The following is a 15926-nucleotide window of genomic DNA, read 5'->3' on the forward strand; positions in this document are numbered from 1 at the left end:
CTGGAATTTCCATAGGTATGTAATTTCCAGACCTGTAAAGGGTCGCTCACTTATGCGTTGTCCCCCATCAGGTCCTGTCACGCTGCACTTAATCATGGCATTGGGCAATCATCTCTACTGCAGTGGACCTACTTTTGCACTTTAGTGTTCTGTCTTCCCATCTAATCTCTTCAAACCCCACCCCTAGCCCTCTCTGGTAATCTGTGTCCATTTGTCTCTGATCTCGCAGAATTAATTAAAGTGATCTTTCAGTATCAGAGAAGTTCAGGAACCACTGAAGGGGAGGCCGGGGTGGATGTATACTTTTGTCTCTTGTTGTGTGTGCGCCTGTATTGGAGTGGCAATATGTGTGCAGTGTAAAGGGGATTCATTTTTGTCATGTATATATGCTGTAAGCCAAGCTCTCCCACTCTTTGGAACTCCAGCCTCCATGCCCAAATACTTCAAACTCTTTGTTCCTTTGTTGGTCTACCATACACGTACACTGGGCGTTTAGCTCAATCTCTCAGTCCCCCAGATCTGTTGGCGCACTGGGCATATTTTTAGGGCAGATGATGAAGGATTTAGCCTCCTGTCAAGTGCTGTCCCTTTGTCTCACTGGCACTGCTCTGAAATTGCTCTCAGCCTGCTCCATACATTCCTAGGTGATAGTATGGGGCAAAGGCATGGATGTCATTTAGGAGCTGCCAGGGGTCGCAGCTGGGACCCCTGGTGACTCTGCAGTGACCTCTGGCACTGACTCTGCGACCCCTGGTCAAGGGTTGCGGAGGCAGTATAAATACGAACATAAAGCAGGTTCTTAGAGCCCTCTTTAATTTCAGACATTATCCTAGAAAGTTTGACTTTCACTTATGTGCTATATCAGCAAAGTGCAGCTGGAGATTAGAGCCTGCCTATGTAGGCCAAGCAGACTGGATGCCACAGACCCAGAGCATCTTATTTAGAATCAACTTGATTGTTTTCTGATTCTGAGGCATATGCATTTGCACAGCACTTCACATTTTGATGTTACTGTGACATAGATTTTCTCACGTGCAGGTAAGATAGATGCTATCATATCATATACTTTTGCACAGCATTACATGTCTGACTTCTGATTCTTCCTGCTTCTATGCACTGTACAAATAGGTGTTGTTACTATGAAATGTAATAGCACTTAATTTATCAACCTCAGAAGGATGAAGGGCGCATTCAGCTCTGCTGAAATGGGAACTTGGGAAATGCAGGCGGCACATGTCAGAGTCAAGCTTTTTTACTTACTGATCCATCCGAGATAGGACTCATCATGTTGTTTAACTAAGTGTGCAGCAAAAATGAAACAGGTACTAGGATATCTACCCACTGTAATAAGTGTTATGTGACTAAGGAATCTAACCCCCAGATCCAGTGCATTACCAAATGCAGTGGTATGCGCATTTAAGAAGAAGTTGCTGGTAAGATAGTTCACCTGGTTATGTGCTCACTGCTGGGACCCATGTGTGTTCTGCAGGTTAAATGATTGAATACTAGCAAGTTCTACTCAACTCTGCATCCTTCTGAGGCTGACCAATTAATATTTTAATTACAGTTGCTAGGTAACAATGATTTTATTTAAGAGTGTTTTGAGCAAAGCCTCTGGCGAAAGCGCTGTATAAATAATGGATTATTATAAATGCCTAAGTGTGAGCATCAATATTTGCTGGCATAGGCTCAGAATAATGTCACAGGGCCCCATTACGAGGATGGGAGTAACCCGCCGGTGCTACCGGTGGGTTGCCACCGTCCTCGTAACACTGAATCCACTGCCTGACTTTCTGGTGCCACCGGGACATAACAAGTCCCGGCGGAGCGGGAAGTCAGGCTTTGGATTTGGTAAGTCCCCATTCCTGTGCAGTCCTATTGGACTCCACAAGAACTGGCACCATTGTTAAAGGTGTTGGTGCTTCTGTGACAACTCTGTGCGCTGGTGCAGTTGCACCCGACCGGTCAGACCTGCCGAGTGTAATGGCTCCCACCCGCAGAGTCGGAGTGTAGCAGTACGGAAAGGGTGCCAGTACTTTGCTACCGGCACCCTTATTTCCAGACCGCCATACTCATAATGAGGCCCACAGTCTTAAATTAGTGGTGCTTTAAAGCGTTTTACTTTGCTTCTTTGAGATTTGTTGCAAACTTTATTAATGTTGTGCGAACTTTGATAATGCCACCTTTGCCTCTCCTGATTTGTAGGACAACATCTACCATTAGCCTTATACGGCATAGTCAATTGTGGGGGATCATGGGAGACATAGGCCAAAACATTTGATTAGCCAGAGACTTACAAACCTGTGATGGTAAAGATGCCATGCATACGAGGAACTTGGTGGTGTTACATTGGCATAGAATGGCAGCAACTAGTCACAAGGCTAGACTTTACATGTAGTGACCTACCATTTCCATGAGGCATCCATTGTCATTTCCAGGGGCACTCGAAGCTGTACATCACCCATGGGAAGGATAGCATGCATATCAGGAAATATGTGGTGTTTATGGAATATTTTGATTGAGCTTGGCACATGATGCAAGAGAGTGCACATACGGCACTTTGTACCATGCATGAAAGGCACTGAATGCCATTATTTGCGCAGCTGATGCTGCATTTCACTTATGATGACAGCAATTACACATGTGAGACTTAGCCTTACATATGGTGACCATCCCAGGTGTATGAGGCATTAACCAACATTGGGTGGCATTAATGGACATTCGAGGATGCACTTGGCATATGATAGAAGCAAATGGATATATAAGGGTGTAGCTAATATATTTTGAATACACCTATGGTGCAAGGCTAGAAAACGCATAAAATTGCAGTAGCCTTAAATAAAGGCTATATGTGACAGCACCTGGACATGTAGGACTTTTCATGGTACATGATTACTACACCTGATGTGCTGATATAATTTGAATAAGATGTCAGTAACTGGCCATACAACCCTGAAGTGGCCTATGCATGGCAGTGTCGCTGACCTATGTTGGTTCTGCTGGTCTTACCCTGTCATTACCTGACCCCATTCATGGCTTATCAATTATGCACCCTAGTTAAAATGTGGTTGGTTTTCAAAAAAGTCTTCTGTCTGCTTACGTAGCAAATGAATGTTCTATGAACTGTAAACTCAAGGATGTTTTTTACAACCGTCAGTCACTTCAGGTGATGACATCTGGGTTAAATCTCATGTGGTGTTATGTCATATGATGTCATCAGGGTCAAAGTTCAAATCACATTGCTTCCTGTGATGTCATTGGGCGCGTGTTGTCACTTCATTTACGCCTGGAATTTCCATGAATTGCCGTCCCTGGTCAGGGAACTGTTTTTTCAAATCCCAGGAAGAGCTACAGCAGCTCATGCATAACCCTCACCTGCTTCCTCTGGCCCTTCATTCACAATGGACATAAAGTATTAATGAGGAGACAGCGAAAGAGAGTGGGGAAAGGACGAGAGGCTGCGAGGTAGAGTGCAGAGAGTGAGAGAAAAAGACTGAGCAGAGGGAGCAAGAGGACAAGAGATAGAGCAAAAGAAAGAGAGAGGTGAAGAGTGAGGAGAGAGACAGAGGAAAGGGACAGGAGAAGGGTGAGACTCAATATAAATGTGAGCTATATTCAGAGGCTGTGATATGAGGGCGGTATGAGGATAGCACAGGGGCAAAGTGCTGGTCTTGGAAGCAAGACCACGCTGAGCAACAGAGGTTCCAATCTCCGATCCGCGCTTAGAAACCAAACTCAGGTACGGTATTAGGCACGTTATAAAAAAAACTATTACATAAAAATAAAAAAAGGCAAACAAGGAGAAAAGAGCAAGGGAACTCAGCTGCCACATCCCTAAGAAAGGTTAACATTTTGCCTGGCAAAGCAGGGATGTAATTTCACCAAAATGCCATGGGTAGCGGAAGTGACATCACACGACCCTTGACCCCCTGATGACATCACAGTAAGTGATGTCATTTGACCCCGCCCCAAAGTACTATTGCGGGAAGCGATGGAACACAATCTTTCACCCACTGACAAAATAGGAAGTGGCATCACATAGCATTGTACACTACAAAAAATATGGTTATGATATCACTATAATGTGATGTACATTTCATACAAGAATGGATCGCCATATGTATCGTTAAGATCAGTGTGTATAGGCCTATATTACCAAATTACTGTGAGTGCAAGGAGACGTTCATGACCAAATGATAATGATGTGTTATTATATAGCACTTATGCTTAAGTGCTTTATATAGAAAAAATATATACCCAATATCACCCAACCTGTGTTGGTACTCATTTATCGACCTCAAAAGGATGAAAGGCTGAGTTGAGGCGTTTAAGAACAGACTAAATCAGTGACTCACCCCCTGAAGTGTGCCTAAAATAAACCTTTAATGAGTCTAGAAATTATTGTAGAGAATTCCAAAAAGACACATTATTTGGTATTCCTATTCTTTCTTATTTAGGGTCAGTGCTGAAAGTGTTAGAACTTGTGGCACTCCTGTTATAATTTTTCTTCTTTGTTTAAGGTGTCTGAACAAGAAAGCCAGCCACTCCAGAAGTAAAGAGCCGCATGGTGCTGGCCACAGGCCAGGAACTTTCATTACAAAAAAAAAATAACTTTTTTTTTTAGAGGTCGCAAGGGAGACCACAGAGGTCGCAAGAGAGGCCTCAAACGTCTCAGTTGCGACCTCTGGCGACCCCTAAATGATGTCCCTGTTGAGAAGGGCTTTCATGCTCTACATCCACTCTTCAACTTAATAGCTGTCTCATACACAGACTGCACCATAGATGGTTTTCTCATCTACAGAGAGTCTCTTCTGGATGCTGCCTCATGTATGTTTGTATCATGCACAGACTGCCTCAAACAATGCTGTTTCATGTTTCAGGATGCTGTCTCATGCATGTTTGCCTCAGGCACATAGGGCATGAAGCATGGCTGTCTCATGTGCAAACTGCCCCACCTTTTTGCTGTGTCAGGCATGCTTGTCTCATGCACATGCTGCTTCAAACATGGTTGTCGCATTCACAAGCAGCTTCTTCAAGATGGTGTCCCATACATGTTTACTCCATGCGCAAATTGTCTTGTACATAGTTGTCTCATGTGCTGACGGTCTCATCAGAATGCTGTCTCATGCATGTTTGTCTCATGCACACACTGCCACATACATGGTTGTCTCATCTGGAAATAGCCTCTGGGATGATGACTTATGCATGTTTGTCTCATGCACAGAATGTCTCTTCAGGATGATTGCCCATTTATTATGTTTGGATCATGTAAAGACTAACTCAAACATTACTGTCTCATGTGTAGACGGTCGTTTCAGAATGCCGTCTCATGCATGTTTGTCTCAGGCACATTGTGCCTAATGCACGGTTGTCTTATGTGCAAACTGTCCCACCAGGATGCTGTCTCAAACATGTTTGCCCCAGGCACAGACTGTTTCAAATGTGGTTGTCTCATCCACAGACAGTTTCTTCAAGATGATGTCACATGCATCTTTGCTCCATGCACAAATTGCCTCAAACATAGTTGTCTCGTGTGGAGAAGTTCTCATCAGAATGCTCTCTCATGCACACACAGCCAACGACATGCTTGTCTCGTCTGTAGATGGTCTCTAGAAGATGATGTTTCATGCATTTGTGTCTCATGCACAGACTGCCACATACATGGGTTGCCTCATGCACAGACCGTCTCTTGATGAAGATGGCCCATGTATGTTTGTAGAATGCTGTCTCGTGTGCATACAGTCTTTCAGGATGCTGTCTCACGCATGTATGTCTCAGGCAAATAATGCCCTAGGTACGGTTGTCACATGTGCCGACTGAACCACCTGGATAATGTGACTGCTTCATTCGTGGTTGTCTCATCCACAGTTTCTTCAGGATGGCGTACCATGCAAGTTTGCACCATGCACAAACGGGCTCATTCATAGTTGTCTGATGGGTAGAAGGTCCCATCTGGGTGCTGTCTTGTGCAGGTTTGTCTCATGCACCAACTGTCACATACATGGTTGACTCTTTTGCAGATGGTGTCTCCGGGGCACTGTTCCTTGCATGTTTATCTCATGTGAAGGCGGTCTCTTGAGGATGTCTCAAGTATGTTTGTATCATACATAAATTACCTAATACATGGTGGTCATCTGCACATGTTCTCTTGTCTCATGCACAGGCTACAACGCACATACTTGTCACCTGCACAGACCATCTCTTCGGGATGCTGTCTCATGCATGTTTGCCTTGTGCACAGACTGCTGCATGCATGGTTGTCTCAGACACAGACAGTGTCTTCAGGATGATGTCTAAAGTATGTTTGTTTCATGCACACACTGCCTTATACATGATTGTGTCATGAAAAGGCCGTCTCTGCGGGATGAGGACTTGTGCTTGCTTGTACCATAGACAAACTGCCCCATACATGATTGGCTCATCTGCAGACAGTCTGTTCATGATGCTGTCTCATGCATGTTTGTTTCATGCACACACTGCCTTATACATTAGCGTCTCTTCTGCGGGGGTGGGGGGGCACTCCAGGATACGGGCCTCATACATGGCTGACTCGTACACAGATTCACTCATGCATGGGTGTCTCTGAGCAGATTGTCTTTCCAGGATGCTGTCCCATGCATGTTTGTCTCACGTAGGACATGGAGGTGTCCTGCACAGGCGGTCTCATCATGGTGCCATCTCATTCATGGGTGTCCCATGCACAGACCGACACATAGCATGCGCTCTCTCAACCATGCCTGTCACGTGCACAGACTGCCTGCGACACGGCTGTCTCATCCATAGACTGTGTCATCAGGGTGTTTTCTCAATCATGCATGTCTCACGCACATTTCCTAGTGTTTTTCTCCTGCGCGGGCAGCCTCGTCAAGATGCTGTCACGGGCATGGTAGTTTCCCCGGCAGACGGTCTTTTTCGGCATGCAGTCTCGTGCAGGGGCAGCTCCCGGCCAGACACGGCGCGCCCGCTCTGCGGCTTCGGCTCACGGTGCTAAGCATTTCCCGAGTTTCTTGCACGCTCGACCCTCGCGGGAGGGAGGCCGCTTCCTTCCCGGTTGCTCGGGTGATCCGAGCGACTCATCCAGAAAGGCGGAATGAATCTCAGCGTGAAGGGGGGCATGATACACATGGTTTCGAGGGACGTCTGCATGCGTGCGTGCGTGCGCTTAATGCACAGCGGAACTAGGTCAGCGAGCGTTCATCGGCCTCGCCGCGTGACCCGGCAAGGCTTCCAAGGTCAGAGGCCCTGCGCGCTCCAGGCGTGAAGAGCCAGGCACGGGGCGGAGCTCCGCCCAGCGCGCTCCCAGGCGTGAAGAGCCCGCCCCCGAGGGAGGGCGGGCTCTCTGTGAACTCGCAGTCAAACGCCGTCGCTGGGAGGGAAGGTCTCTCTTTGCGACGGTTCAGTGGCGCACGGGCCCTCTTCCAGTTCTTGGTCTTCAGTCAAGCACCGTGGGCAGGGACCTCCGCAGATGTGCCCTCTACAGATGTGTCAGGGATCCTGGGGGCCCATTTCAACATGATGTTTGAGGGGCTTCTTTGCCTACAACTGGGAAAACACTCTGAGGCACCTGGCAGACACTTACATTCTAAACGTGGTATAAAGGAATGCAGTGAGGGGGTCAATTGCTGCATATGATCACCTGATAGGCAGCTGCAACACTAAACGTCAAATAAAACCCTATAAACCCTTCTTCATCAGCAAGGTGCCAATGTTGTCAAAACTGATATTTGAGGGGCTTCTTTGCCTACAACTGGGAAAACAGTCTAAGGCATCTGTCAGACGCGTAAATCCTAAACATGATATAAAGGAATGCAGTGAGGGGGGTCAATAGCTGCATATGATCACCTGATATGCACCTGCAACACTAAACGTCAAATGAATCCCTATAAATCCCTCTTCATCAGCAAGGTGCCAATGTTATCAAAACGGAGCAGAAAGGCAACACGCTGATAAAAGTGTTGCTGGATACGCCAAAGCCTAAGGGAGGCGGCGCCCTGAGGGTGCCAGCAAAGGCAGCCTGTAACATGCAAGCCGCAACGCACACAATTTAATGTCCTGTGTTAAGTATTTTGCTTTGTCATAAGACTGACAGCATGGAATAGCTGCTCAGGGGCACCCCTGATACTCAAGGACCATTTCGATTGGAAACATTGAAAGACCCTGATGCCATCCTTGATAGTGGGGTTCCTGCCATGTACATGGCTCGAGGTCAGGATGCCGAAACCCAGTGGAGCAGTAAAGTACAGGAGGACAGTTAGTCATTTACAATGTCAGACACCATGTGAAGTGGCACAGTAGAGAAAATGGGATGCATAAAGGCACAGCGGGTCTCGGAACGATAGCTCAGCAGCAACGTGCTTGCCTTGGAAGCAAGACGACACGGAGCAACACAGGTTCGATCCCCGCGTCCGTGCTTAGAAACCTTGGGAATTAAGTGCGTTATAAATAACCTATCATATCATATCATGCAGAGAGATACAGCAAGAAGCAAAACCTATGCTATGTAGCTGACCCCTAGGAGGGTTCTTGAATGATGCTCTTCAAGATTTAACAACTGCAGAGGAAAAGAGGTCTTATGATGTTTGAGGGTCTTAAGCCCTGCTTGGCTTTGATGCACTCACGTGCATTGGGCATCAGTTACTCTTGAAGACATGATTGAACGTCATCTTTCGGGAAAATGAAGCCTAGGCCTGTGATGGAGGGCTGCAAATACACTGCACCACGCAGAGGATAACACCAGTCTCTCATCTTCTCCTAACCATGGCTGAGGTTGTACTGTTTCTTGACTGGTTTAGGCCACGCTTGGTGAGTCCCTATGTTTCTGGAGATGTGGCCTCCAGAGCTGGAAACAGAGCTGGGTGTGCTTAGGGGTCCCTGTGATGGAAGAGCTGGGCTCTGGAGCTCAGGACTGATGTGCTTTGCCAGAGCTGCCTTTAGCAGTTGTGCATTAGCAGCGCTGCTCTAGCTCTTGATCAATCCAAGCTCTCTGTCAATTTCAGCAACATTTTCAGAGAATTTCCTCAAGGGCATGACCTGAGCGCTGTGGCTCAGTGCGTTAATCTAAACAAGACAGCTGGAAAGAGAGAGAGGGGATACGCGTTTGTTAGAGTGGAAAAATCCGAAGCCCATCAGCAAAGGTAGATGGGAGCGGTCAGGGTGGGGGATGAGTGGGTTTGAGGAGATTGCCCTTCACTAAATCCTCTACCCTTATGGGTTCAGGAATTGGTCGGTCCATGACACCCTTTTAGTTTGACTGATTTAGGTAGTGCTGTATTGCCATTTATATGTAGGACATAATGAAGCAAATATATGTAGAGAGGTGAGGGTTGGCATGTTGGAAGCAGATGCAAATCCCCGGTGTAGTTTGGGTGCACAATGTGTGTGCTGTTAGCAGCCATTTTAGGGTCCGGAATTTGGTACTATGTCTCGTTAGCAGCCATTTTAGGGCCAGGCATTTGGCATTATTCGTATTCAGGACATTTGTTAAAATAAGGCACTGGCCATGCCTTCTGGCTTGTTGCCTGGTCAACTTTATTTGACTTTTGCCACCCCAGTCATCTACTGACAACGCTGCCAAACATAGGCGACTATCCCCAACATTGGCAACTACTGTCAACCATTGCCAACAATGATCAAATTAGTTTTGGCCCTTAGATGGCAAGTGCCACAAAGATTTGTCCTAATAGGTATTGTACAAGATTTTGGCTCGCAGATGTTGCTTTATCTCCTCACTTGCTTCTGGGTAATATGAGGCAATTTAGCACCACAGTTAGTTTGGGCTCATAAACAGCACCACCATTTTAAAATTGTAATATTGGTTGTATCAAACAACCGTATACAACTAATCACATACTTCAAACAGAATACAATACTATAAAATTCAGACTTTACAATATACAGATCATAAAATAGTCAGCTTAAAATCTGATACAATCTCAAATATTTTCAACACATACATAATGATAAAACTACCATGTCTAATTTGAAATTTCACATAAATTCATCAAATATTCTAAAATAAAATTCAAATTTCAACACTCACTCAATATTAAAACTTTATGCTTCAAAATACATTAATTCGATTCCTTTCTTAATCTAAAGTGCAAAATAGATTACAAGTTACCCAATAAATCACCCAATGATGATCAAACTATGGTACATTACTAAGAATCATAGCGTTTCGTCTTTACCATCTTAATTGGATGAGCCCTGCAACATTGAGCAATTTAATTACTATGCAAGTCAACCCCGTTTTTCTCAACACTGCTCAATCGGCTATAAAATTCCCTTACATTCAAATACCTGATGCCTTGAACATATTTTGGCAACAGCTGCTCTCTTAGGGGCCGTCAAGCCTCACATTCCAATGGATATAGAATCTTGTTTGAAGCAGTCCTGTCTTCTTACAACATTCAAAATCACCAGAAATGTCATTAAGGCAAGCTTGATTTTGGCTTACTTCTCCAGTTTGTAATAAATGTAAGAAAATCTTAAATACTGTGACCTCCAACATGCATTAGGGAACCCTTTTAAATGTAATGCCACTGTGCCACTTTGCCTATCAATGACCTCAGGATTTTTATACAATTTGAGAGAGTTCACTTTATTGTAAATAGCCAATCGAAATTTCTTTTTTGCTTTCACTGGACAATCAACAAGATCCACCATCTTCATCATACCTTCGCGCCTAACTTTCAGTGTTACGCAGATGACACTCAGCTCTCTTTTAGGCTTCCCTCAGCCACCTCATCTCCCTCGCTTGTTCCTGATTGTCTATCCAGGATTGGTGTGACTCCAATGATCTTTGCCTTAATGTCAGTAAGACAGAAATCCTTCTCATTGGGACCGGCCGGCTCCCACTATCCCTCTCTCACTCTGACTGGACTCCTTGGGCCCTCTACCCTCGCCTTCCTGTGAGGAAAAAAAACCTTGGTGTCATCTTCGACTACGCTCTCTCCTCTAATCGCATCACGGACCTGGCCAAAATGGCCCACTTCCAGCTTCACCCCCTCAGAGGTATCCTGTCTTTTCTCACTTGACCCGCAGAAGCTCACTGTCTCCACAGCCCTGGTTCTCTCCAGGCTGGACTATTACAACAGCCTCTTTCTCAATCTACCTGCCTCTACTCTCCACCCTCTGCAACGAATCCAGAACAGGACTGCAAGACTTATCCTTGGCCTCAAGCCCAGGGAGCATAACTCTCCAGCCCTGAAATCTCTCCACTGGCTCCAAGTGGCTGCAAGGATCAAGTTCAAGACCCTCTGCATCATCCACAAGGATTTCTGGGGCCCGCACTACATCCAACTCGCTGTGCCGAAATACCTTCCTTCTAGAGTCCTTTTCTCTGCTACCTCCAACTCTCCAAGGGCCAGACACATCTCTACACACAGAGTAGGGGGTGGATCTCTGTCCTCTGCAGGTGCCTCCCTCTGGAACAGATCGTCCTGCCCCTCTCAGAATTAAGACGGATCACCTGAAGTTCCAGAAGCAGCTCAAGACCTTCCTTTTCGCCCCTGCCTTCTCTCTCTCACTTCCCTGCTAACTTACCTGTCTGCTGTTTGGACGGGTTGCTTGGTAACTTCAGAGTCTCACTTGGTACCACGCTCCTCCTGGTCCAGTCTTCATTGCTGTGAGGAATTCGACCATTTGCACGGGGAGAGTTTGCTCGCCTGGGCTTTTTGATTTTTGTTTATTTAAAAGAATGAATGATGGGAGATCAATCTCTAGAAAATATGTGGGGCCTTTCCAGCACATATTTTCCACGCTCACCACAAAGCAGAAAAATAGTCATGTACTCTGAGAGGACACAGCTTACCAGCACCGCCCTCCCCTGTCATGTGTAGCTGACACCTGACAGCTGTGGGTTCATCGAAAGCCTCTAGCCGTGGGCAGCCTGATTAGCATTTCAACGTCCCATGGATTTGCATCTCAGCTGTTACACCTTGCTGGTGGCTGCGAATACTGAAGAATGTTAATTAGCAGGCCAAAGGGAAGGCCTGGGTGCAGGAAGTGACAATGGAGACCAGAGACCAACACCTCTTTGTAATGCAATGTGTCAACTTGGTACTAACACCTGTCCTTGGTATGAAAGGGCAGTGAATGTCCTGTCTGGAACCACTCCTTTCAGACCAGGGAAGTATGTGATTTGTAGACACAAAAGTCTGTCTGCAACCCCCTACTTCAAAGGAGGCCCATGTTGTGACCAAGCACTACATAGAGCTCATTTAATTAGGGAGACACTTTGATGTACAGCAGACAGGAAGATAGATGGAACTTAGAAGCATATATTGTCATCCTCCCCCTGTCTGTTGCCAAGCGCTCTTATTCTGACCTGAAGCATCACTGAAGATTGTTGGTGGCGACCCAGGATTGGTTCATTAAGGTGGGCTTAGCCTACACCAATCACTGGGGCCCGTTTGGCTTTAAAAGGGGGCTGAGTCCCTCACTGATCAGATCATCTGAAGACTTCACAAGGATTAAGAAGAAGGACTCATTTGGACCCAAGCTGAAGGTACACCCTACCTTACATCTTCTGCCAGTGAAGGAAGGCCAGGAGCTCCAAGAGGGAAGCAAGGTCCCTCCCCTAAAATCTCCCCTAAACAACTCCAAGGGACCAGAGGGAGATACTGGACTAGGAGAACCCACCCAGCAGCTCCAGAACCGGTACCCAGCCAGCACACAACATACCCTGCTAGGTTCTGACAGCAAGTTTCGTAGGTGGGCAGTGCCAGAGAGTCTCTGTACAAAGGACAAAGCTGTTGTCTGTTAACACCCTCCTGAGCTTTGGGCCATCTGCCTTGAAAGCACACGAGCCCTGCGAAGAAGCTAAGAGGAGTGCCACACACGCATCATCCAGCATCCATCTTTTGAATGAAAAATTTGAGACAGTCGAGTCCTCGGACCGCCTCCAGCTGCACCGCTGACTGTTGTCACGCCGTAGTCACTAGAGCCATCTGAGATTCCTCAACCAGCATTCCAGATCCTCCAACCAGCACAGAGACAATGATTCTTTACCCCGAGCCGCTGCGGTGGACAGCCTGCAGACATCCGTCCAGCCTCGCTTGCCGAATTTCTTGCCCCCTGGTACCAACAGCTGTCTCCCGCAACTAACTCTGTCTCATGGGCTGCAAAACACCCTGGAACCCCCTCAATGCTGTCAAGCACCAAGAACAGCTTCAGCACCAGCTATATTGTGGTTTTGCCCCCCTGCTCCTTCTTTGAAGGCCCATAGAGACAGTTATGACCCTTGGCCCTTTTGGTGTTGAAACCAAATAACATTGCACCGTAATACTGATTACTTTACCAACTACCCTCCTGTCATAGTATCCAGAATGCATCCCTTTCCTTTGTGAAACTGTCTGTCACTGTGTTCCTTTACAGTGTGGGTGGTAATTGTAGTGTGCTAGAACTGTCTGTTGTAGTAATAATAAAGTAGATATTTGTATACAACCTTGACTAGACAGTCCCTTTTATCATTGGCTACTAATTGTATTTTCGCTGAGTTGCAACTAATCAACGATCCACAACCTTGTGCAGATAAGCCTGCCGTTCCGTCCACATTACCAAAATTGGACAAGGAGTTCTTATAATTTACTTGCATTCCAATCAGTTCAGATCCCTTCTGGTGTACTAGACTGTGTACAAGTGCGATATAAATGCCATATCATATCATATCATACCTCCACTTTTCTCTTGAGATTCATGAATGGAACGAATGGAGAAGTGGACAGGGCCCCTTGCTAGATCCTCATACACTGGCATACACTGGGCCAGATGGTGGCACCAAAAGATGGCCGTACAGTGTTAACACCTTCTAATTCAGGTGACACTTCATTGAGGCCAACCCCATTTAAAACGTCAAAGAACACATTTTTTTGTTTTGGCACCTAGATAGCACTTAAGCTCCATCATTCATTTTGGATCATAGTTAGTACTTAAGTGACCCAATTAAATTGGGCTCATATATGGTGTGTTTGCCCCCACAATTAATTTCAGATCACTGGTGGCTGTTCAGTACCACAATTAGTTATGTTTCATAGGTGGAACTTTGGTACCACATTTAATTTTGGGACTTTGCCAGGGGGACCCTGGCAGGCTCCCCCTGCCAGGCTTTAAATATGTGTTAAATAATTTCTCTAGCCATTGTGAATTTACAGTCAGTAACAGGAACAGACTTTATTTATAATATTATATTTAAAATGTTACTCATTTAGCATGTGTCATTGTTACCGAACTGAAAAGCAACAGTTTTGATGATTGACGGACAGAAGCTAAAACAGCCCTGTAGAGTTCCAGTGCAATATCTGCAGCGAGTGTTCAAGTCACAGAGTCATCTAATTTCCTTCCAACGTTCTATGCTTTTGATCTGGGCTGTCTTGTGCCACCCTCCCTGCCTTCAGTCCAAACCAAGAGAGAGCAGCCGGCAGGGTATTCTCTGGGGACAAAAAGCTACAACTGATGGACCAATGAATACTCCATTGAATAAACCCTTGGCTGAAAGGAACTTTGGTGTGGACAGCATGATTCGGCATCCTGGACCGCTGCCCAGCCCAGCTGGGTGCGCCCCCTGGCGCCCAGTACTTCATCTCCAGGTTTCCCTGTGAAAGTCGGATATTCCCATAGAGTACAGCTGTGAGCAAGATGATGCAGAAGATGGGCACTCAGTAGGTATGGCCGAATGCACTCAGCCAACGCCAGCTCACTCATATTTTCAAGGTATTCAGTTTCAGGAGCACTTTCAACTTTTTAGCAAGTTTAGGCATTCCCAAGAAATGATCTTTTCTTTTTTTAAAGTACCATCTACCTTTGAGCCAAGTGCTTAGCTGGAGTGATGCTAAAGACTCACCGCAATTGTAAGACGACAAAGTTTAAGAATTAACTGTTGCCATGGCTACAGAACAGCCATAGCAGTCGACAGTCCTTCTTCTATGTTTACTTTGAATAGAGACAAGTCCTAGTCCGCAGTAGACATCCATCGTTCTACTATTTCCACTATGTATATTTCTTCTATGTCTATTGCCAACCCAGAAGAGGTATGCAACCTCATTCTGATTAAGAGGCAAGCAGAGAAAATGCACACAAAATGCATGGTGTGCCTTTCTATGCAACCAGTGCCGGCCCCAGATCTGCCATCGACCTGTGCGAGAATTATGCTGCCCCTCCCACCACAAATGCAGCACAGCAGGGGGCTCAGTTCTGTTGTTCGGCTTATACTAGAACAAGTATCAGCCGAACAACAGAACTGAGCCCCCTGCTGTTCTTGTAAAGCATGTTTAAGGGTGCCTTGCCTCTAGCTCAGTGTCATGTAAATGGTATGCAGTGATTTTAACGAATTTAAAATAACGAATGAAATTATAACTAACAACATTTTGGTAAATAAATAGATATGGGGTGGGGTAAGGGGTTAAAAGTGGTGGTAGTGGTTCAGGCTTGGGTTAAAAATGTGGGGAAACAGGGAGTTTGGAGGGGGGACACACCCCAAAAATGTTTTTTTGTTAAATTCACATGTAACCCATGTAAACAGCTCCTATTAAAGAATCACGCTGTGATGCTTTAACAGGTGCTGTTTACATGACACTGAGATGGAGGCGAGGCTCCCTTTATTTGCTGCGCCATGAGCGGCGCCACTGTGCGGCCGCTCCATCTGAGTGCACCTTGAACTGGAGCTCTATGCAACTGCCTCAATCTGAATGGATTCCCAAACACTGTGAGGAATCTTTGAACCAGAGTTCCCCATGGGATTTACCGCACAGTGGGGGAAATCCACGTGGATCAATGTTATGATCCTTGTGTGTGCGGTGGATTGCTGCAGACTGTGCCTCCGGTCTTATGACTGCAAAAAACCTGCGCAGTCTGAAGGGATCCATTGGCAATGACAGCACCATATTTATCATTTCGGGCGGCAGCGAGTATCTACACATGCACGCATT

The 15926-nt window shown here is 46.1% G+C and overlaps 1 protein-coding gene across 3 annotated transcripts in view; it reads left to right on the forward strand.

The window, feature by feature from the left end:
- The window catches only part of CACNG3 (calcium voltage-gated channel auxiliary subunit gamma 3), a 382985-nt gene that overhangs the window by 185718 nt on the left and 181341 nt on the right, over window positions 1-15926 (forward strand). The window lies entirely within an intron of this gene.

Source organism: Ambystoma mexicanum, chromosome 2q, assembly GCF_040938575.1.
Source record: "Ambystoma mexicanum isolate Mex_15411 chromosome 2q, UKY_AmexF1_1, whole genome shotgun sequence".
NCBI lineage: Eukaryota > Metazoa > Chordata > Amphibia > Caudata > Ambystomatidae > Ambystoma > Ambystoma mexicanum.